General features: G+C 39.1%; 1 pseudogene; it reads right to left on the minus strand.

Moving 5' to 3' along the window:
* Nucleotides 1–5522: 5522 nt before the first annotated feature.
* Nucleotides 5523–5619, minus strand: LOC138443019 (U6 spliceosomal RNA; annotated as a pseudogene).
* Nucleotides 5620–22904: the final 17285 nt, after the last annotated feature.

Below are 22904 nucleotides of genomic sequence, written 5' to 3' on the forward strand. Positions count from 1 at the left end.
CTGCCATTAGGTGCAACTGGGAAAGGGACGCATGGAATCTCTCTCAAGCATTTCTTACAACTGCAAACCAATCTACAAGTATCTGAAAAATAAAAAGATTAATTAAAAACAAAAAATTAACTGGTCTGGGTATTTCTTATCCCAACCCTCTCTCTTGGGTAAGAGAAACTCACATTATGTAGAAAACAACAAGGAATATATCAGAGCAAGATGAAGGCAAGAATGGAAGGGAAAGCTGCAAAAGTGCCAGTTTCTGGGGAACAGAAAAAGGAATCACTGTAAACTAGAAAGGGGATGTGTTATCAAGATGACACGTTTCCAGACTAGACCACCTCTCCTTCGATGGAGGAGACCAGACCTCAGGAAGGGACAGTGCCCTGATGCTCACAGGGAAGCTCAGGACAAGGCACTGGGATTGAGGTTCTGAAGAGATTCCTGAGCCTAAATTCGGAGCAGAGAAAAGCCAGCAAAAGCTTCCAAAGGACCATCCTTGAGTGGACAATGAGCATGAGCATGTCCGTAAGTACCGGCAGTACCAACAAGCACAAGAAATTCCTGATACCTTCTGGACTTTTCAAAGATCCCAGATCCACTGCACACGTTTTGGGTGCAGAGGGAAGCAAGGAGAGGGAAGCTGGCTTTCCTATTCATACCATATTGACAGGAACTAAGAACCTGATTTCAATTTATTTCAGAAAATTAAAGCAAGTGAGTATTTTGCTGTTGCTGTTGAAGTGGTTCTTATCTTCCAGAACCATGCAGTAAAATTCCTGTCCACCAGTAGGTGTCACAAAATCTTTTCTTACTGATGCACTGCACAAGGGACGATTTGGATTTGTATAATTTCCAGAATCGTATCTTCTTTCCATTATCTGGGGTAAATAGCCTGGATCATTTTGACAAAATGGCTAGAGAATTTTTAAAGGCAAGATTTCCTATCTTAATTCTGATAATCCCAAACTGAATATTTTCACATTCTAGAAAGAGTGAGGGTTTCTATTTACTGTGTGATTTCTTTCGAATGCCTTTGGATAAACTGGAATGACCATATGCTTATTAGCAATGGGACTGTGCCTAAGATAATTAGACAAACGGAAGGATTAAAAGAAAATCTATATGCAGATAATGGGCATGCAAACTCTTATGCTTTCCAGAGGTGAATAAGGTATATGTAGATACCAAAGCATTTCTTACTCTATTAGTAATCCAATTCAATATATTTTAATATTAAACCTCTATAAAATGTTAACCGAATAAAGTTATCCTGTTATGTTTTCAGGCACAAGTGAACACTTTCTTAGCTTTTATGGTGATGCTTACTTTCCCTTTGAAGTTGATATTACTCCCAAGTTAATCCCAACTGGTAGACACTTTTTCCCACGTGGAGAACAGGAAATTTGCTTATTATTCTGAGTTCCCTGGCAACCAGACTTACCTGTTACAGACTTACTTTGAGAATTGTAGTGGGGAAATAATGCGTGTGCATGCTCAGTTGCTCAATCATGTCTCACTCTTTGAGACCCCATGGACTGTAGCCCACCACTCCTCTCTCCATGGGATTCTCTAGGCAAGAATACTGGAGTGGGTTGCCATTGCCTCCTCCAGGGGATCTTCCCAATCCGGGGATCGAACCCATGTCTCCTGCATCTTCTGCCTTGACGGGTGGATTCTTGACCATTGAGTCACGTAGGAAACCCAATAATACTGTCCCTCCATAATTGATGTCTACTCATAACCTCAGAACGTCACTTTTTTTGAAAGTAAGGTCTTTACAGATGTAATTATTTAAGTTATAGTCAGGTCATACTAGATTAGTGTGGGTCTGAAGTCTTGTGTCCCTAAAAGACTAGTGTCCCTCAGAGAAAAGTCAGGGAATATACAGTCACAGAGGAAAAAGGCCATGTGCAGGGAGTAAAGTGGTACAGCTGCAGCCAGGGATACCAAGGCCTGCCAGCAACCCCCAGAAGCCCAGAAGAGGTAGGCAAAGCTTCTCCCCTAAAGCCTTCAGAGGAGCCTCATCTTGATGGCTCCTTGATTTCAAACTTCTAGCTCCCAGAATTGATGGATTCCATTACTAGTATTTCATGTTACCAGTTTGTGCAAATTTATGAACATGGCCCTAGGACACTAATAAACAATCAATCTTCAGCTTCTTTTACTTGGTGAGAAAATGTCTGGATGTTTGATTTAAAACAGAATACTCACTTTTGTTCTCCATGGAGCATGCTGCCTTACGATGCTGTGAGGAAAAGCCAGGTGGCTCTCCAACTGTTTTTCCAGCCAAGTAAGAGAGAAGTTGTTAAACAGGTGAATGGATTTTTAAATTATTCTGTGACCTTCATGTTAAAAAGAAAAATTGATTTCCTCAACTCTGAATCACACTAGCAGGAACTGCTGTTGATTAGGAAGACTGTGGTAACAGAAAAGGAGACGATCAACTGAGAACTGGATAAAGATGAAACATCCAATCTAACTCCATCTTATTTTCCAGTAGCGCTTCGAAATTAGTGACTCGCTTGTGAAATTAGTGACTCTGGCATTTTAAAAATATTCTGGTATTATTGCTACATTTATTTGTACAATGCCATTTTCTTTGGGGAAGGGGTAAAAATAAAATTGTCAATATATCGTCATATTCTGTTTAACCAGGAATGATAGGATTTTATGGACACTACCACTATATCTGGGCTGCCCCAATGGCTCAGTGGTAAAGAATCTGTCTGCCAATGCAAAAGACACAGGTTCAATCCCTGGGTCAAGAAGATCCCCTGGAAGAGGAGATGGCAACCCAATTCAGTATTCTTGCCTGAAAAATCCCTTTGACAGAAGAGCCTGACAGGCTACAGACCCTTTTCCCAAAAGGGTCACAGAGACAGACACAGCTGAGTGAGCACACCATTGTATTCTAAGAATAATGTATTATAAAAATATAAATAGGATGACCACTGGAATGGAGCTCAAAGGGAGATTTGGAGAAAAGGTGGAAATAGAATTAAGAGGGTTTTTTCATTCTCACTTATTTACTTATTTATGTACTTATTCATTTTTGATTTGCTTATAGGATCAATTTACATTTACTGAAAACAAGGTAGACGATTGAATATCCTCAGCCCTGTTTTTCAGTTGCTCAATTGTGTCTGACTCTCTTTGACCTCATGGACTGTAGCCCGTCAGGCTCCTCTGTCCATGGGATTCTCCAGGCAAGAATACTGGAGTGGGCAGCGATTCTCTCTCCAGGGGATCTTCCCAATGCAGGGATCTGACCTGGGTCTCCCTCACTGCAGGCAGATTCTTTACCCTCTGAGCCACCAGGGAAACCCATCCTCAGCCTTAACTCTCAAGAAAACTGAGCCTGGCGCGTAAGACTGGTTTTCTAGTGGAAAATCAAGGGGAACATCAGGGTAATTCTGCTCAGTCCAGCTAGGTCACTCCCCAGTGGAAACAGCTGACAGGCCTTGGCTGGTGCAGACTATATCTTGGTGGAGAGAAAGTGGAGAAGGGAACAGGGTTTCTTGTCCTCCTTCATCACCATCTTTCCCACAGCTGCCCACAGCTTGCTCCTCAGGCTGGGGACTTAACACCTCACCAGTCCACCATGGAAGGACACAGTATCTGCATGGATGGAGAAAGCATTTTCTTGTAGATTTGCTCTCATTATGAGATTTTTCAAGATTTCTAACATGTCTCATTATATAACTTATCACAGGCCTTCAAAAAATTAATTCATTAAAAAAACTCAAAGTAAAGAAGAACATAAATTATTCTACTTAGCATTATAACAGTTTGTACTGTTAAGGAATTAGTTTATTGATTTTGTTAGTGTAACTGTTCAGAGTCATGTTCGCAAATGACAAAGAGCTTAAAGTTTATCCCTTGAAGAACAGGGTGTACTTTAAACAGATTTGTAATGTTAAAAATGTATTAGAATAATACTCTTGTCTGAGACTTAACAAATTGAGAGTTACATTTTCAAAGTTAGACCAGGTCATAGAAAATAGTCACCCAGTTACCTTTCCAATTTATATGCCCCTGTTCTTACTCTCATCTATTATAAAACACCGATTTTCCAAGGATCAATACATTCCAAAGAATCTCAAGGGAAAATAAGTCACTTAGAAGGGAATTAGTCACGGCATAAAGTAGCAGAGGTTATATCCCTAGATATCATTACTCTTCTGAGGTCCTTCAACCAGGCCCGTAGGTACATCCACAGATGTGTGTGTATGTGTTAATGTGTGAATTCCTGTGTATGCATTTGTATGAGTGCAAAGAAGAGAGAGAACAAGAAAAAATTGTTTGCACAAGAAGGGAGTATAAAATATAAACTAGGCACTTCATTTAATTTTTTTTTTATTATATATCTTATTGGCTCAATCTTCCACTAGGATCAGAACTCCACGAAGAGAGGGCTCAATCTGTTATGTCACCGTTTTAGAGTCAATGAATAGAACAATAACCATCATTCAAAGCCTGTAGTTTACATTAGGGTTCACTCTTTTTTTAAATTTTATCAGATTGTAGTTGATTTACAATGTTGTGTTAAGTGCCAAGTGTACAGCATAGTGATTCAGTTATATATATACATATATTCACTCTTTTTTAGATTTTTTCCATACAGCTCATTCCAGAATACTGAGTAGAGTTCCCTGTGCTACACAGTAAGGTCCTTATTAGTTATATATTTTGTATATAAAAGCATGTATGTGTCAACTCCAATCTCCCAATTTACCCCTCCTAGACTCCTTTCCCTTCTGGTAACCATAATTTGTTTTCTACAGCTGTGAGTCTATTTCTGTTTTCCAAATAAGTTCATTTGTACCGTTCTTGGTGTTATATGTTGTGTGGAGTTTTATGAATGTAGTTGCATGTATTCTACAGAATAGTTTCACTGCTCTAAAAATCCCCTATGTTCCACTGACTTATCCCTTCCTCCCCTCTAGCCCCTGGCAACCATTGATCTTTTTCTTTCATATATTTTTAGCTATCTCTATAGTTTCGTCTTTTCTAGAATGTCTTACAGCTGGATTCATTATCCTATGTGGTCTTTTATATTGGCTTCTTTCACTTACTAATATGCATTGAGGTTTCCTCCGTGTCTTGTCATGCCTTGATAGCTCACTGAATAATACTCCGTTGTCCGGACTGACCAGGTGATCCATTCACCTACTGAAGTTCTATGACTAAAACGGTCTTACATATCCATGTGCAGGTTTCTATCTTGGCATAAGCTTTCCACTCATTTGGGTAAATACCAAGGAATGTGATTTCTGGATCTTATGGTAGGAATATGTTTATTTTTTAGAAAAAAACTGCCAAACAGTCTTTTAAGGGGGTTGTACCATTTTGCATTCCTACCAGCATGACTGTATTTTCTCTGTTGCTCCACATTCTTGCCAGCATTTGATGTTGCAGTGTTTTGGATTTTGGTTATTCTAATATATACGTCTTGGAAACAATCTCATTTTTAAAAAAAAATTTTCCAATTCCCTAATGATGTATGATGCATCTTTTCATACAGATGAGAAAATATGAGATGTATCAATTTACATCATCTTTGCAGAGGACATGCTGATCTCTGTATGATTCTAATTTTGGCATATGTGCTTCCAAGGTGAGCACTGCCTTTTCTTTTGATTCCCAAGTTGAAGGATGTAACGGCTAAAACAAACATGTAACCATGAGATAAACTGGAGTATGCCATTGACTGCAGAGCCTTGTCTATTTCTATAAAATATATATGAGATCAGACTTGTGAATTGAGAGGGAGCAAGAGACACCAAGAAACGCAGAAGAGAAAAAAAAAAACAACCAGTAGGAAGGATGTGTACTTTCAGACAGAACCACAAAGGCACCCTAGTTTCAACATCTGCAGACAAAACAAGGCAGGTTTTTAGAAGAAAGTGAAAAATAAAAACAGGGGCAGTGAAGTAATTAGAACTAACTTTAGAAACATGTTGGAAGTTTTCTTCCAACATTTTACTTTCACCTTTTCCTCCTGCTTAAGCCTGTTTACAAAGAGCTTAGAAAAACAGTGTGACTCCACACTTATAAAAAAAGTAATCAAACTGTTTAAAATTTTTTAAACTCAAAATTGAGCACCTGTATTTTAAGATGTGTAGGATTCCAGGTGGTGCAGCGGTAAAGAATCCACCTGCCAATGCAGGAGACGCAAGAAACACAGGTTCAGTCCCTGAGTTAGGAAGATCCCCTGGCATAGGAAGTGACAATCTGCTTGAGTATTATTGCCTGGACAATTTGTAACCCAGTTGTGCTAATGGTAAAGAACCTGCCTCCAATGCAGGAAACATAAGAGATGTGGTTTAGATCCCTAAGTCGGGAAGATCCCCTAGAGGAGGAAAGGGCAACCCACCCCAGTATTCTTGCCTAGAGAATCCCGTGGAGAGAGGAGTGGTGGGCTACAGTCCATGGGGTCTCAAAGAGTTGGACAGGACTGAGCATATACACTATATAAGATGATGGATGTTCACTAAACTTACTGTGGTAATCATTTCATGGTTTATGCAAGTGAAATCCTTATTTTTTACATCTTAAACTTATACAGTGCTGTATGTTGACTATATCACAATAAAACTGGAAGGAGAAAACTAAACTTCAGATCAACATCTCTCATGAACATAGACACAGCTATTCTAAACAAAATATTATGAAATCAAACTTAATGATATAAAAAAGGATCATATACTATTTCCACCTAAGATTTGCCCTAAAAATTTAATATTTATGTAACAGAATCCAGTCAAATCTAGAATATGTTACACCTCTGATTCATTACTCTTGAAAAAAGTGATTATCCTTAGGACTTTAGGATTATTCTTAGGACATTAGAATGATTTCCAAGGAATCAAGAATTTAGGAGAATCACAGATTCAAAACTGGCTGCTTTTTGAGTTTATTTTTAGACTTGAAAAAGATGATGCTTAATGGCATTTGCCTTACAACACTGACTATTGTTTATATCAGAGTGGCTGCAATCATTGTGTGCTGAGTGACTAATGAAGGTGATAATTAATGGAAACACAGCCACAACACAATGCAATGGACTGACATTCACAAGACCTTAGAAGAAAGTTACAGGGACTTGAGGAATTATGTTTTCTATAATCTTTATTTGTTCATAATCAGCCTTTTTTGTTTTGGAAAATACTACTGTGGATTATTTCCAACACACACATATACATACATGAATAGAACAACTGCTTTTAAACAGCAGCAGCTTTCAGAATGTTTCAGACTATTTCCTTCCCCTTTTAATAGCACATATGTAACAAACTCTTCCTTTTATGCAGACTATTTTGAGGCACAGTGCAGTCTCAGTAATGGACAGTGTAAAGCTTATATTTGAAACTAAACGTACAGTGAAAACCTTATATTTGAAATTATTTCCTCCTATTAGCTTACATTGTCAATTCTAGGATATTAACTATAACTTCCAAGGAAGAATTTTTTGCAAAATATTATTAGATTAATTTCTCATTTATAAGCAACAATTAATTCACTAAACTCACTTAGGATATTTCTTTACATGAATTAATAACCCTAAGAACAAAAAACAGGAACAAGATTACATCAAAGTACATGATAAGCAGACTTCTCAAAAGCAGTAAACAAGAGAAAATATTTTAAAACCAGCAAGAAAAAAAAGATACACTAAGGTACACTACATAATAAAAAAGATTTCTTGTCGGAAACTATCCAAGCAAGAAGACAGTGGCCAGCTATCTTTAAAGAAAGTATTAAAGGACAAACGACGGAAACTACAATTCAATACCAGTGAAAAACATTTTTTAAACAAAGGAGAAATAAAGATTCATTTTCTACCAGCATTAGCAAAGGAATTATTTGGGAAGAAAGAAAATTACTCTAGATGGAAATATGAATCTTCAAGTCTCTTTTCCAAATGTTGACCTTTAAGCAGAAATAAAAACAGTGAAGTCAATGTAGATAATATATGAAAACAATTACAGAAAGGCTGAGAGAGAAAAGAAACAGAAGCAAAATACTTCAAGGTTCTTATGATATCTATAATATGGTATAAAAATGACACTTTAAGGTGGACTGTTTTCAATAACATAAATTTGAAAATAACTCAGGTCTTTCAACTGATTAAACAATAAACATGTTATGGCACATTCATAATACTTGGTAATATAGAAAAATGAACTATCAGTAACTGTAATAGCATAGATGAATCTCAAAGTAAATATCCTAGGGAAAGAGAAAACTAGACCAAAAAAATGCACATAGTCTATGATACCACTTAAATGAAATTTTAGAGACTATACAGCGACAAAAAGTATGTTAATGGTTGTCTGAAGACAGGATGTGACTGGGAAGCATGGGAAAAATAATTACTAAAGGGGACGAGGAATTTGGGCTTCCCAGGTGGCGCTAGTGGTAAAGAACCTGCCCACCAATGCAGGAGACTTAGGAGACACAGGATTGATCCCTGGGTCGGGAAGATCCCCTGGAGGAGGGCATGGCAATCCACTCCACTATTCTTGCCTGGAGAATCCCATGGACAGAGAAGACTGGGGGCTACAGTCCATAGGGTCGCAGAGTTGGACCCGACTGAAGCAACAGCACATATACAGGCATGAGGAATTTGGGGGACTAATGAGTATGGTCATTAGTTTGCGCTCATGTTTTCACAGGAAGATGCTGCTGCTGCTAAGTCACATCAGTCGTGTCCGACTCTGTGCGACCCCACAGACGGCAGCCCACCAGGCTCCCCCGTCCCTGGGATTCTCCAGGCAAGAATACTGGAGTGGGTTGCCATTTCCTTCTTCAATGCATGAAAGTGAAAAGTGAAAGTTCTGCCAAAATATTAATTTGTGCAATTTATATATTTGTTTACTACAATTGGAAAAAACTTATGTAATATATCATGCATAAATTACTTTTATTATGGGGATGTAAGTTGATGTTTAAAATTGGAAAAGCCGAAAGGTCATCAGATACACAGGGGAAAGGACTTCCCTCGTAGCTCAGTAGGTAATGAATCTGCCTGCAATGCAGGAGACCTGGCTTCGGTCCCCAAGTCAGGAAGATCCCCTGGAGAAGGAAATGGCAACCCGCTCCAGTATTCTTGCCTGGAGAACCCCATGGACAGAGGAGCCAGGCAGCTACAGTCCATGGGGTCACAAGAGTCAGACACAATTTGGTGACTAAACCCATCACCAACAAGAGGGAAAAGAAAATCATCCTCATCTTGAGAGATAAGGAAGCATTTGCTAATATTCAACTCACATTCATGATAAAAACTCACATTCAGTTATTTTTTTGTTGTTCAGCTGCTAACTCATTTCCAACCCTTTGTGATCCCATGGCCTGCAGCACACCAGGCTCCTCTGTCCTCCACTATCTCCCCAAATTTTCTCAAATTCATGTCCATTGAGTCGGTTATGCTTTCTAACCATCTCATCCTCTGCCACCCCCTTCTCTTTTTGCCTTCAATTTTTCCTCACATCAGGGTCTTTTCCAATGAGTCAGCTCTTCACATCAGGTAGCCAAAGTATTGGAGCTTCAGCTTCAACATCAGTCTTTCCAGTGAATGTTCAGGATTGATTTCCTTTATGATTGACTGGTTTGATCTCCTTGCAGTTCAAACGATTCTTAAGAGTCTTCTCCAGCACCACACTTCAAAAGCATCAATTCTTCCATGTTTGGCCTTCTTTATGGTCCATCTTTCACATCCTTACATGACTACTGGAAAAACCATAGCTTTGACTATACAGACCTTTGTCAGCAAAGTGATGTCTCTGCTTTTCAATACACTATGACACTATAGGTTTGTCATAGCTTTCCTTCCAAGGAGCAAGTGTCTTTGAATTTCATGGCTGTAGTCACTGTCTGCAGTGATTTTGGAGAAAATAAAAATCTGTCACTGTTTCTACTTTTCCCCCTTCTATTTGCCATGAAATAATGGGACTAGATGCCATGATCTTAGGCTTTTTTTTGAATGTTGAGTTTCAAGCTAGCATTTTCACTTTCCTCTTTCGTCCTCATTAAGAAGCTCTTTAGCTCCTCTTCACTATCTGCCATTAGAGTGGCATTATCTGCATATCTGAGGTTGTTGATATTTCTGCCAGCAATATTGATTCCAGCTTCTGATTCATCCACCCCAGCATTTAGCATGATGTACTCTGCATAGAGGGCTTCCCTGATGATTCAGTAGTAAAGAATCCAACTGCCAGTGCAGGAGACACAGGAGACATGGGTTCCCATCCCTGGGTCAGGAAGATCATTCGAGAAGGAAATTTCAACCCACTCCAGTATTTTTGCCTGGGAAGTCCCATGGAAAGAGAAGTCTGGTGGGCTATAGTCCATGGGATCATGAAGAGTCACACACAACTTCACAACCAAACAGTAACTTTGCACAGAAGTTAAATAAGCAGGTGACAATCAATATACAGCCTTATCATACTCTTTTCCCAATTTGAACCAGTCAGTTGTTACATTTCTGGTTCTAACTATTGCTCCTTGACCCACATACAGGTTTTTCATGAGACAGGTAAGCTTGTCTGGTATTCCCATCTCTTTAAGAATTTTCCACTGTTTGTTGTGATTAATGTTAATAGCTTCTGAGAATAAAAAAGATGCTATTAATATGGTTAAAAAAAATCCCAAATAGTGAGGAGATATATATATATATATATATATATATATATATATATATATATATGACAAAAGAATTTTATCAGAATGTATGAAAAGTTCTCTACATGGAGGTAATGTCTCACCACATTGATATTTTCACCAGACTCTTCATACAAAATGATATTCAAATAACAAATAAGTATAAAAGAAGTGCACAATTTTCCTTTTCATCATAGAACTACAAAACACAAACCATTACATACTCACCAGGATAACTACTATGAAAAAATAGACAATACCAAGTACTAGTGAAATCTAAACAAACTGAAACTCATAAAATGCTGATGAGGAATACATGTCTTCAACCACTTTGGAAAACAAATTGGTAGTATCTACTAAAGTTTTACATATACCAAATGATTCAGCAAGCCTATGCCTATTTATACACAAGAAAATTCATAGATATATTTCCCCAAAAACATGAACAAAATTGCCCATAGCAAGCATTATTCTTAGTAATGCTAAACTAAGATATTTTAAAATGTTAAATGTGGGACAACAACCATACAAAAATCAACTAAATAAAATGAAATTATTTTGGAATACTCAATATTACAAAAGTAATATTTCTCTAGAAATTAATCTAAAAATCATAATTTAACTTCAGTTATATTTTTATGAAATTCTGAAAGCTGATTTTAAATTTTATAGGGAAAAATTAGTGCATAAGTACAGAAACAAATTTTGACAGAAGACTACAAGAAGATCTTGACTAAATATATATTAAACTACTATAAAGTTACAGTAATTTAAAGAAAACAGCTCTGAAACAGTTTTAAAATAAAGCTATTTAAAAGAATAGAAATTTCAGGAAAAGATCTTTTCCTATATAGACATATTTGATGTAATAAATAATACAGGTATATAATAAAAAATGAATAATCATTATCTCAACATAAGATAATATTGAGATAATTGATATTCATTTTAGGAAAATATGCAAATATATTTAATAATACCAATAGAAGTAAGTCCCAGAAAAGCTAAAACTTAAAATTAAAGGCTCCTAATTTTTGCTAATGATTTTCTTCTGCTAAGATCCATCTTAGTGCTGAAAATGAAAATGCTGAATAATTTTTTTTTTTAAATCTAAGCACGAAATGTCTGAAATACACACTGAGGTCAAAATATTCTAAGGTCAAAATTCAAGAGGAAATGGAACACAACTGTTTTTCTTATCAAGTCTCTGTAAATTGCACTTCTGGTTCTGATTACCTCCCCAAATAAAAGGCGTATAAATCAAAACCCAGAGCTCATGCTGAGGATTCAACTCACTGCAAAATGAAGTAGTAATCCAAAGTAATAAACCCTCAGTGCAAGCAAGAGCTGAAATTACACCAGCCATCATGCAACTTTACAGCTGGTGTCCACATGTTCTGGAAGGTCAAAGAGGCACAAGACATCAGATTGTTTTAAAGACCTTGGACTACCAAGGCCTTTAGGAGCACAGTGGACATGGTTAGGCAAGACCTATACAAATAGATTTTGAAATGGTCCACCAGGTCAAAGATATTCTGTATAGAGGAAAACGAGAACATTTGAGAATAAACAGAAATGACAGCTGGAAGAAACAGGGAGGTTAAAACATCAAATACTGGACCAAATGGACATAGGTTATTGAAAATATAAAATATAATAACTACTTATAAAAATAAAAGAAATTTTTGGAAAACTTCAGAAAGAAAGGCAAAATTACAGAAAGAGTCAAGGAGATTTTAGAAAGAATCAGTGTTTCTAAAAATAAAAACTCATTAGCATAACTCAAGTATAACATAACTCAAATTTAAAACTAAGCATATAGAAGAGGCTCTGGTTTCATTAAGGCATGCTCTTCAGAGCACATCTCTCGCCCTTTCTACAACTAAACTTTGGCAAATACATACAGACAGGCATACATAAAAATTTTTAAAAAATCAACCATTTATTTTACTACATACGCATCTACTGTAACAAGTTTAATAAATTTCTTCAAGTAGATATTCATCCTTGGCAAATAATATGTAGTGTTATTTTGGGTCAAACAAGACTGTATGTTGTACTAACTGTAAGTTGCATGTATACTTGCAGCACCCTGGAGGAGGGCATGGCAACCCCCTCCAGTATTCTTGCCTGGAGAATCCCATGGACAGAGGAGCCTGGTGGGCTACAGTCCATGGGGGTTGCAAAGAGTTGGACCTGACTGAAGCAACTGAGAATGCATTGATTGAAGTGACTGAGCACACATACTTCTAGTAACCCCTTTCTGTTTTTACTCAATCTGCTTCTAAAATATCTATTCCTCTTCCTGTATATTTATCTAGTTTTTTGCTGTGTGTGTTAGTCTCTCAGTCATGTCTGACTCTTTACGACCCCATGGACTGTAGCCCACCAGGCTCCTCTGTCCATGGGATTTTTTAGGCAAGAATACTGGAGTGGGGTGCCATTTCCTTCTCCCAGGGCTCTTCCCGCCCAGGGATCAAACCTGGCTCTTCTGCATTGCAGGCAGATTCTTTACCATCTGAGCTACCAGGGAAACCCTCCACTTGATTATATTTATTCATTACCTGAATGATTAACTCAGAATCCTCATCTAGATTCCTGCTACTGGAAACAACACTGTGGTGGGGGAAAAAAAAAAATCTTCTTCAGGTTTATTTACATCAAACTGGACTTCCCTGGTGGCTCAAATGGTAAAGATTCTGCCTGCGATACAGAAGACCCAGGTTCAATCTCTGGGTTGGGAATATTATCCCCTGGAGAATGGAATAGCAACCCATTCCAATATTCCATGGACAGAGGAGCCTGGCGGACTACAGTCCATGAGGTTGCAAGAGCCGGACACAACTAAGTGACTAAAACTTTCACTTTATCATCACTTTGTGAGCTTCTCACATGGCCCTAGTGGTAAAGAACTGCCTGCCAATGCAGGAGACATAAGATACTCAGGTTTGATCCCTGGATTGGGAAAGATCCCCTGGAGGAAGGCATGGCAACCACTCCAGTATTCTTGCCTGGAGAATTCCATGGAGAGAGGAGTCTGACAGGCTACAGTCCATGGGGTTGCAAAGAGTCTGACACAACTGAAGCAACTTAGCACACATGCACGCCGGATAATCACTTTATAATGGTTTTGTCCATTTTCATCAGTGATAAGAGTAATGGTGGGATGACTGAAAAAAACAATAATGGGAAAATTTATAAATCTTTGCCAGCATAACTATCAAAATGTGTGACTCATACAGAAGTGTAGATCCAGTTCAGTTCAGCTCAGTTCATTTCAGTCACTCAGTCGCGTCTGACTCTTTACGACCCCATAGACCACAGAACGCCAGGCCTCCCTGTCCATCACCAAATCCGAGTTTACCCAAACTCACGTCCAGTGAGTCGGTGATGCCATCCAACCATCTCATCCTCTGTCGTGCCCTTCTCCTCCTGCCTTCAATCTTTCCCAGCATCAGGGTCTTTCCAAATGAGTTAGCTCTTTGCATCTGGTGGCCAAAAATATTGGAGTTTCAGTTTCAACACCAGTCCTTCCAATGAACACTCAGGAGTGATCTTCCTTAGGATGGACTGGTTGGATCCCCTTGCAGTCCAAGGAAATTTCAAGAGTCTTCTCTAACCCACATCACAGTAATTCAGTATATCAAGAGTGTATCCCTGTGTCGGGCTCTATGACTTACACAAAATCACTAATTCACAGGGAAAGCATGTACTGCAATCTAATCTTTTTTCATTAGATAATCATCGACTTTCACTTTAAAGAAAAAAGCAAATGAGTGATAGTTTACTTAAAAACAAAATTATTATTTGCTATTGGTGGAGTCAATCATTTAAAATGCCTCATTATGTCACAAGTGTCTGCATTTTATCTTACAGTTTCAGAAGACCAGGAGTTTCTTGTCAAATGAAATCACTGATTAATATTTCATCCTTGCTAAATCATGCATTCTCAATTACCTTTTGTTTAATGTTGGGGGTGTCTGAAATAGGTTTTTACATTCCTAGACTGAATATTAGGTATATAACTTTTTAAAAATCTCAATTCACATACAACTATACAAGGAATTAAATTCAACTTAACATTCATTATATTAATTTACTTATTTTAAACTAATTTTTTCAAAGACCTAGGTGATGTCTATTTGTAGACAATGATTTCATTGTTATTTTAATGCCAATGGCTATAATCAATTCCTTTGACTATGAAATTTTATTAAAAATATCATTGAGAAACAAAATAATCAGAATGATTATTATATAATCGTATGACACAACAAAAATAAAGCAGATGGAAAAATCAGTGAAAGATCATTGTTCATACAAATAATTATTTCATTAGCTATATTATTATCACAATGGGAAATATAGTGGCAAGCTGCCCAGACAACATTGAGAAAGAGAATTGGCACCATTTAAATAAAAGTTCATTTTGCTATATCTTCAACACAGTATTCACACAAAATAGTTTTCATATATATTACTACTTTTAGAAATATTTCTTTAGAGAGGAATGAGTGTATTCCCCAGATATGTTTTTTTATGAGAGATAAGAATGCACTGAAAAGCAGCAGTAGTTTTATATGGCAATTTTCAAATTCAGTCATTTATTTTCTTTCTGTTTGGAGTCTTACAGGCTTTTGAATGGCTTCCAAGCTAGTTCCCACCTTAATCTAATCCAAGTTTCTGATTATGCTTGAACGATAATAAGCAAATTAAATTTCAGTGGGAAAATGCAGTTTGACCCAAGTCACTTAGTATAATTTCAGCATCATCCAGTCAGATCAGGATAACTGGGTTGTAATTCTGTGAATCCAAGCAGAGAACTCATAGCCTAAAGGACAACAATGTATTCTCACATAAGTCTGTGAGGATATCATAGTTGCCATTATTAATAATAATCAGTTCAGTTCAGTTCAGTCTCTCAGTCGTGTCCGACTCTTTGTGACCCCATGAACTGCAAAAAATGCAATGAGTATTTGAAAAATTTTCCAGGCATTATCCAATGCAACATGTATCACAGTAAACCATACTATGAAGCACTATTTTATATATATATAAAATTGTTGTTGCTGCTTAGTCACTAAGTCATGTCCAACACTTTTGTGACCTTATGGACTGTAACCCACCAGGCTCCTCTGTTCATGGGATTTCCCAAGCAAGAATACTGGAGTGGGTTACCATTTCTTTCTCCAGGGGCTCTTCTTGACTCAGGATCGAACGCACATTTCTTGCAGTAGTAGGCGGATTCTTTACCACTGAGCCACAAAGGAAGACCTCTACATTGTGAGTGGGAATGTAAATTGGTGCAGCCTCAGTGGAGGACAATATGGAGGTTCCTTGAAAAACTAAAAATAGAACTACCATATAATCCAGCAATCCCAGTCCTAGGCATATATCTCTAAAAAATAAAAACTCTCATTCAAAAAGATACATGCACCCCAAGGTTCATAGCAGCTCTATTTACAAAAGCCAAGATATGGAAACAATCTAAGTGTCCATCAGTAGATGAATGGATAAAGAAGATGTGGTACGTATATACGATGGAATATTACTCAGCCACAAAAAAAATGAAATGCCATTTGCAGCAACATGGGTGGGCCTAAAGATTATCATATTAAGTAAGTCAGAGAGAGAAAGATATATATCATATGAAATCACTTCTATATGGAATCTAAAAAGATGATGCAGATGAACTTTACAAAACAGAAATAGTCTCATGGACATAGAAGCCAAACTTATGGTTACCAAATTGGAAGAATAAATTAAATCATGTCTTGGTTAACAGATAAATGTGTGCATGCTCAGTCACTCAGTCATCTATGACTCTTTGCAACCCCATGGACTATAGCCCACTAGGCTCTTCTGTCCATGAAATTTTCCAAGCAAGAAAATTGCAGTGGGTTGCCATTTCTTTCTCCAGTTAACAGATACACACTCAGTTCCATTTAGTACAGTCACTCAGTCATGTATGACTCTTTGCAACGCTAGGGACTGCAGCACACCAGGCTTCCCTGTCCATCACAAGCTCCCAGAGCTTGCTCCAACTCATGTCCACCAAGTCAGTGATGCCATCCAACCATCTCATCCTCTGTTGTCCCCTTCTCCTCCCACCTTCAATCTTTCCCAGCATCAGGGTCTTTTCCAATGAGTCGGTTCTTCACATCAGGTGGCCAAAGTATTGGAGTTTCAGCTTCAACATCAGTCCTTCCAGTGAACACCCAGGACTGATCTCTTTTAGGATTGACTAGCTGGATCTCCTTGCAGTCCAAGGGACTCTCAAGAATCTTCTCCAACACCACAATTCAAAAGCATCAATTTGGGGTACTCTTTCTACCCCCTTCTAATGCCTATGTCAGAAGCTTTCTCTATCTTCTTTATACTTTAATAAAACTTTATTATACAAAAGCTCTGAGCGATCAAGCCTTTTCTCTGGCCCCAGATTGAATTCTTCTCCTCTGGAGGCCAAGGATCCTGGCGTCTTTGCATGGTTCAACAACAACCTTTCATCTTGGGGGCTCGTCTGGAATTCTTCAGGACAAGATGAGAGCTAACAATTCCAGCCTCACTCCTTTGAACTGTATCCTGAAAAACTGGGATAGATTTGATCCCCAGGGCTTAAAGAAAACACACCTGGTCTTCCTATGTGATACTGCATGGCCATGGTACCCACTGGAGGATGGAGAATGGTGACCAGTTGGAGGGTCTCTTAAGTATAATGCTGTTTTACAATTAGACCAGTTCTGTAGAAAACCAGGGAAATGGGTAGAAGTAGCCTATGTGTTGCCCTTTTTCTCTCTGCGAAATATGCCAGACTTATGTCCTAAATGTATAGATTTGGGTGTGACTCTTTCAGTGTCCTCCAGTCCTCCTACTTTGCTAGATGAGATGGAGGACAAGAGATAAAGAGATAAAGAAAAGCAGATTTCTCCAATCTGTCCCTGGGATCATATGCTCAGAGCATCCAGAGAGACTGAGGAACAGCCACACAAGCTGTTGCCTCTTCATGAGGCACCCACCGGGAGAAATAATCAGTCTATGAGAGTTAATAAGCCTTTTTCTTATCAAGAAATACAAAGAATCAAAGAGGATCTGGGAGACTATTTAGAGGACCCAGAAAAAATAGATTAGCACTTTTAAAGGTGTTGCTCTGCTTTATGACCTTACTTGGAAGGATGTGATGTATATCTTGAGACAAACGCTGACTCCCAACTCGAACAGTCGAGTTTTGGGAAAAGCGGTTGCTTATGGAGATGAAGGGCTTGGTAATCAATCAGTAGGGAAGAGGGAGGACGACATAGCCGCCCTCCCCACTGGGAATCAGGCAGTCTCAACTAGAGAACCAGACTAGGACTACAACACAGCTAAGGGAAGATGGGATCAGAGTGATTTTGTCAGATGTATTCTTAAAGGACTCAGGCAGGTGTGTGCTAAGCCTTTAAACTATGGCAAATTGGCAAGCATAGAACAGGAGGAAAAAGAAGCTCCTGGTAAATTCCTAGAAAGACTGAGAGAAGCCCTTCACAGATTCACTGAGATTGATCCTGAAAGTGAAGAGGGAAACGTGATCTTAAAAGATAGATTTCTCACTCAGTCAGCTCCAGATATCCGCCATAAGCTATCGAAACAGGCGTATGGACCAAATCAGTCTTTAGATAATCTGTTACAGCTGGCTCAGACAGTCTATTATGGTAGGGAATATGAGGAAAAGAAAGAAAGGCAGAAAAAGACAAAGAAACAGGCAGAAGCCCTCGAAACGGCTATGAAAACTGTTCTTAAACAGCCTGAGAAAAATGCCCAGAGGGACCCAGGTGAAAAGGGATGGGTTTGCTATTACTGTGGAAAGAAGGGGCATCTCAAGCAGAATAGCCCTCAGGCATCTAAGCTGCCCCCATGTTCGGTCTGCAAAAGACCACACTGGAAGAGAGACTGTGCCCAGAGGCATAGGTTTCCGGGGTCAGACTCTTGAGACAAACAGGACGGAAGGTGCCCAGAGGTTCCCATACTAATTACACTTGAGGAACCCCGGGTATTAATAACTGTGGGGGGCCAATCCATCGATTTCCTTTTAGACATTGGGGCAACTTACTCCGTGCTTACTGAAGCCCCTGGCCCACTTTCTTCCTGATCCACTACTGTAATGAGACTGTCTGGATGAGCCAAAAGATGGGCCTGATAATATATGTGAGCCTACTTCTGCTGACTCCAAAAGTCCTGAGGCTGCTGTTTGATCCTCAAGACCATGCCTTCCTGTCCTGGGCTCACTCCTACACTGCCTTTCATAATCAGTTTAACTGCTGGGTCTGTGGAGTGCTCCCCTCTTCATCAGTGGAAGGCTTCCATGCTGGACATCTCCACTTCAAGGAAAAGAGTTTCTCCAAGTCTGCAAATACCTTCAACAACAATCACATGTGATGCCTCTTCTTAAACTGATGACATCTAACAATCCTAAGATGGAACTGATGTAACTATGGACATAACATGACTTTTAATTTTGATTTTAATTTGTTTTAATGACTATTTTGCCTTACATCTGTAACTGTATAATGGGGTTTTCTAGCCGTCTAAAAGCTTTTAATTTAGAAATGGTTGTCCAAGCTCCTACGAGTATCACAGCCTCCTCCAACTATTACTTGGGGCCCCTGGATCAGAGACCCTCAATATGAGGGTTAGGAGAATATTTTGCCTGAACAATTTAGGGACCACACCCCTAAACAGCAGGAAGTAGTTATGGAATGAAAACGATGCCCCTTTCCCTTGGCAACATAATTCTCCTAAAAGAAAAGGGGAAAATGAGAGAGTCATTTCCTAGGCAGGTTGATAAGAAGTCTAGGGGTCCCCAAGGAGGAGAGGGGTCTGGAATTCCCAAGGAGGAAGAAAGGACAAACTTTTTTTCCCCTCTATATTCCTTAGGATTATGTATCCTGCCTGAAGACAGTCTCTGGATTAAACCTTCTGGCTAATCCTGTTATCTTAAAATTTAAATTATTGGAGTAGGTCTGGTCTTTACAAGGATTATATAACAATAATGTATCCTGCCTGAGGATAGTCTCTGGATTAAACCTTATGGCTAATCTGTTATCTTAAAATTTAAATTATTGGAGTAGGTCTGGTCTTTACAAGGATTGTATAACAATAATGTATCCTCCCTGAGGATAGTCTCTGGATTAAACCTTATGGCTAATCTGTTATCTTAAAATTTAAATTATGGGAGTAGGTCTGGTCTTTACAACCTCCAGACATTCTTTGGATTCATACTGCTGCTACTGCTAAGTCACTTCAGGCTTCAGTCGTGTCCGACTCTGTGCGACCCCAGAGACGGCAGCCCACCAGGCTCCCTGGTCCCTGGGATTCTCCAGGCAAGAACACTGGAGTGGGTTGCCATTTCCTTCTCTAATGCATGAAAGTGAAAAGTGAAAGTGAAGTCGCTCAGTTGTGTCCGACTTCCAGCGACCCCATGGACTGCAGCCTACCAGGCTCCACCCTCCATGGGATTTTCCAGGCAAGAGTACTGGAGTGGGTTGCCATTGCCTTCTCCAAGCAGCCTCTCCCATTTCTCACTGTTGTTGGCTTCCTCTCCATTTCTGTCCTGACCAGTTCAGACCCCTCTCCCAGGCGCCACACCCTTCTATATCCTCTTAGACAATCCCCTTAGACGCCTCCCTCGGAGTCCCTATGTACACCTTAAACACAGTTTGCCCCGAACTCATTTTTTCTGCTAAACCTGATCTTCCCCTCCTTCCCTAACCCAGTAATGGCCCCACCACGTGCTCAGAGATTCATTGGAGAGTCTATAACTCCATTGCTAACACTAGCAAGCATGTACTCTTTCTACCCCTTTCTGATGTCTATAACAGAAGCTTTCTCTATCTCCTTTATACTTTGTTAGGTAGGTAGAATAGGGAAAAGGAGTCCAAAATGGCAGTGGCTACAAGACAAGGAAGGTCAAAGGAAGGTCCGAGGACCAGAGTGAAGACTTCAGGTAGAACAAACGGCACTCCTGGCTAAGCCCAATTTGCACACAGCAGGCCCAGGTGGAGGAAAACACATATAAAAGGAGGAGCCAAAGCACTTTCTCCCTCTCTCTCTCTCCCTCCCCCACGCGCTCCTCCACTCTCTTCTCTATGGGTTGGCATACCTTCATGCTTCAAGGATGGATTCTCCTGCTATCTTCTAAATAAAATAGAGCTGTAACACTGATTTGCCTAAGAGCTATAACAGTTTGTCAAGACCCAAGAGCTGTGACGCACCAAGGGCTTTAATGTCCATTGCTCCAAATCTTTGTTGTGACAGGACAAAGAACCAAGGAACATACACTCGTGTGACATACTTTAATAAAACTTTATTATACACACACACACACACACACACACACACACAAAGCATCAATTCTTCAGCACTCAGCTTTCTTTATGGTCCAATACTCTCATTCATACATGACTACTGGAAAAACCATATCTTTGACTAGATGGACCTTTGTTGGCAAACTGATGTATCTGCTTTTTAAAATGCTGTCTAGGTTGGTCATAGTGTTTCTTCCAAGGAGCAAGCATCTTTTAATTTCATGGTTGCACTCACCATCTACAGTGGTTTGGGAGCTCCACAAAATAGCCTGTCACTGTTTCCATTGTTTCCCCCTCTATTTGGCAGGAGATGATGGGACCAGATACCATGATCTCAGGTTCTGAATCTTGAGTTTTAAGCCAACTCTTTCACTCTCCTTTTTCACTTTCATCAAGAGGCTCCTCAGTTACTCTTCACTTCCTGCCCTAAGAGTAGCATCATCTGCATATCTGAGGTTAATCTTGATTCCAGCTTATGCTTCATCCAGCCCAGCATTTCACATGATGTACTCTGCATTTAAGTTAAATAAGCAGTATGACAATATACAGCCTTGATGTATGCCTTTCCCGATTTGGAAACAGTCCATTGTTCCATATCTGCTTCTAACTGTTTCTTCTTGACCTGCATACAGATTTTTCAGGAGACAGGGAAGGTGGTCTGGTATTCTCATCTCTTTAAGAATTTTCCACAGTTTATGTGATCCACACAGTCAAAGGCTTTGGCATAGTCAATAAAGCAGAAGTAGATGATTTTCTGGAACACTCTTGCTTTTTCAATGATCCAACAGATGTTGGCCATTTGATCTCTGGTTCCTCTGCCTTTTCTAAATCCAGAGTGAATATTTGGAAGTCCATGGTTCATGTACTGTTGCAGCATGGCTTGGAGAATGTTGAGCATTACTTTGCTAGTGTGTGAGATGAGTGCAATTGTGTGGTAGTTTGAGCATTCTTTGGCTTTGCCTTTCTTTGGGGTTGGAATGAAAACTGACCTTTTCCAGTCCTGTGGCCACTGTTGAGTTTCCCAAATTTGCTGGCATATTGAGTGCAGCACTTTCACAGCATCATCTTCCAGGATTTGAAATAACTCCACTGGAATTCCATCACCTCCACTAGCTTTGTTCATAGTGATTCTTCCTAAGGCCCACTTGACTTTGCATTCCAGGATGTTTGGCTTAAGTGAGTGATCACGCCATCGTGATTATCTGGGTCATGAAGATCTTTTGTGTATAGTTCTTCTGTGTATTCTTGCCACCTCTTCTTAATATCTCCTGCTTCTGTTAGGTCTATACCTTTTCTGTCCTTTATTGTGCCCATTTTAGCATGAAATATTCCCTTGGTATCTCTAATTTTCTTGAAGAGATCTCTATTGTTTTCCTCTATTTCTTTGCATTGATAACTGAAGAAGGCTTTCTTATCTTCTCCTTGGTATTCTTTGGAACTTTGCTTTCAAATGGGTATATCTTTCCTTTTTTCCTTTACCTTTAACTTCTCTTCTTTTCTCAGCTATTTGCAAGGTCTCCTCAGACAACCATTTTGCCTTTCACACTTCTTTTTCTTGGGGATGGTCTTGATCACTGCCTCCTTACAATGTCACATACCTCCATCCAGAGTTCTTCAGGCACTCTGTCTGTTAGATCTAATCCCTTGAATTTATTTTGTTACTTCCACTGTATAATTATAAGGGATTTGATTTAGGTCATACCTGAATGGTCTCTAAAATCACTGTAGATGATGACTGCAACCATGAAATTAAAAGATGCTTACTCCTTGGAAGGAAAGTTATGACCTAGATAGCATATTGAAAAGCAGAGACATTACTATGCCAACAAAGATCTCTATAGTCAAGGGTATGGTTTTTCCAGTGGTCATGTATGGATGTGAGAGTTGGACTGTGAAGAAAGCTGAGCG

The sequence above is a fragment of the Ovis canadensis genome, chromosome 6, assembly GCF_042477335.2.
Source record: "Ovis canadensis isolate MfBH-ARS-UI-01 breed Bighorn chromosome 6, ARS-UI_OviCan_v2, whole genome shotgun sequence".
Taxonomy (NCBI): domain Eukaryota; kingdom Metazoa; phylum Chordata; class Mammalia; order Artiodactyla; family Bovidae; genus Ovis; species Ovis canadensis.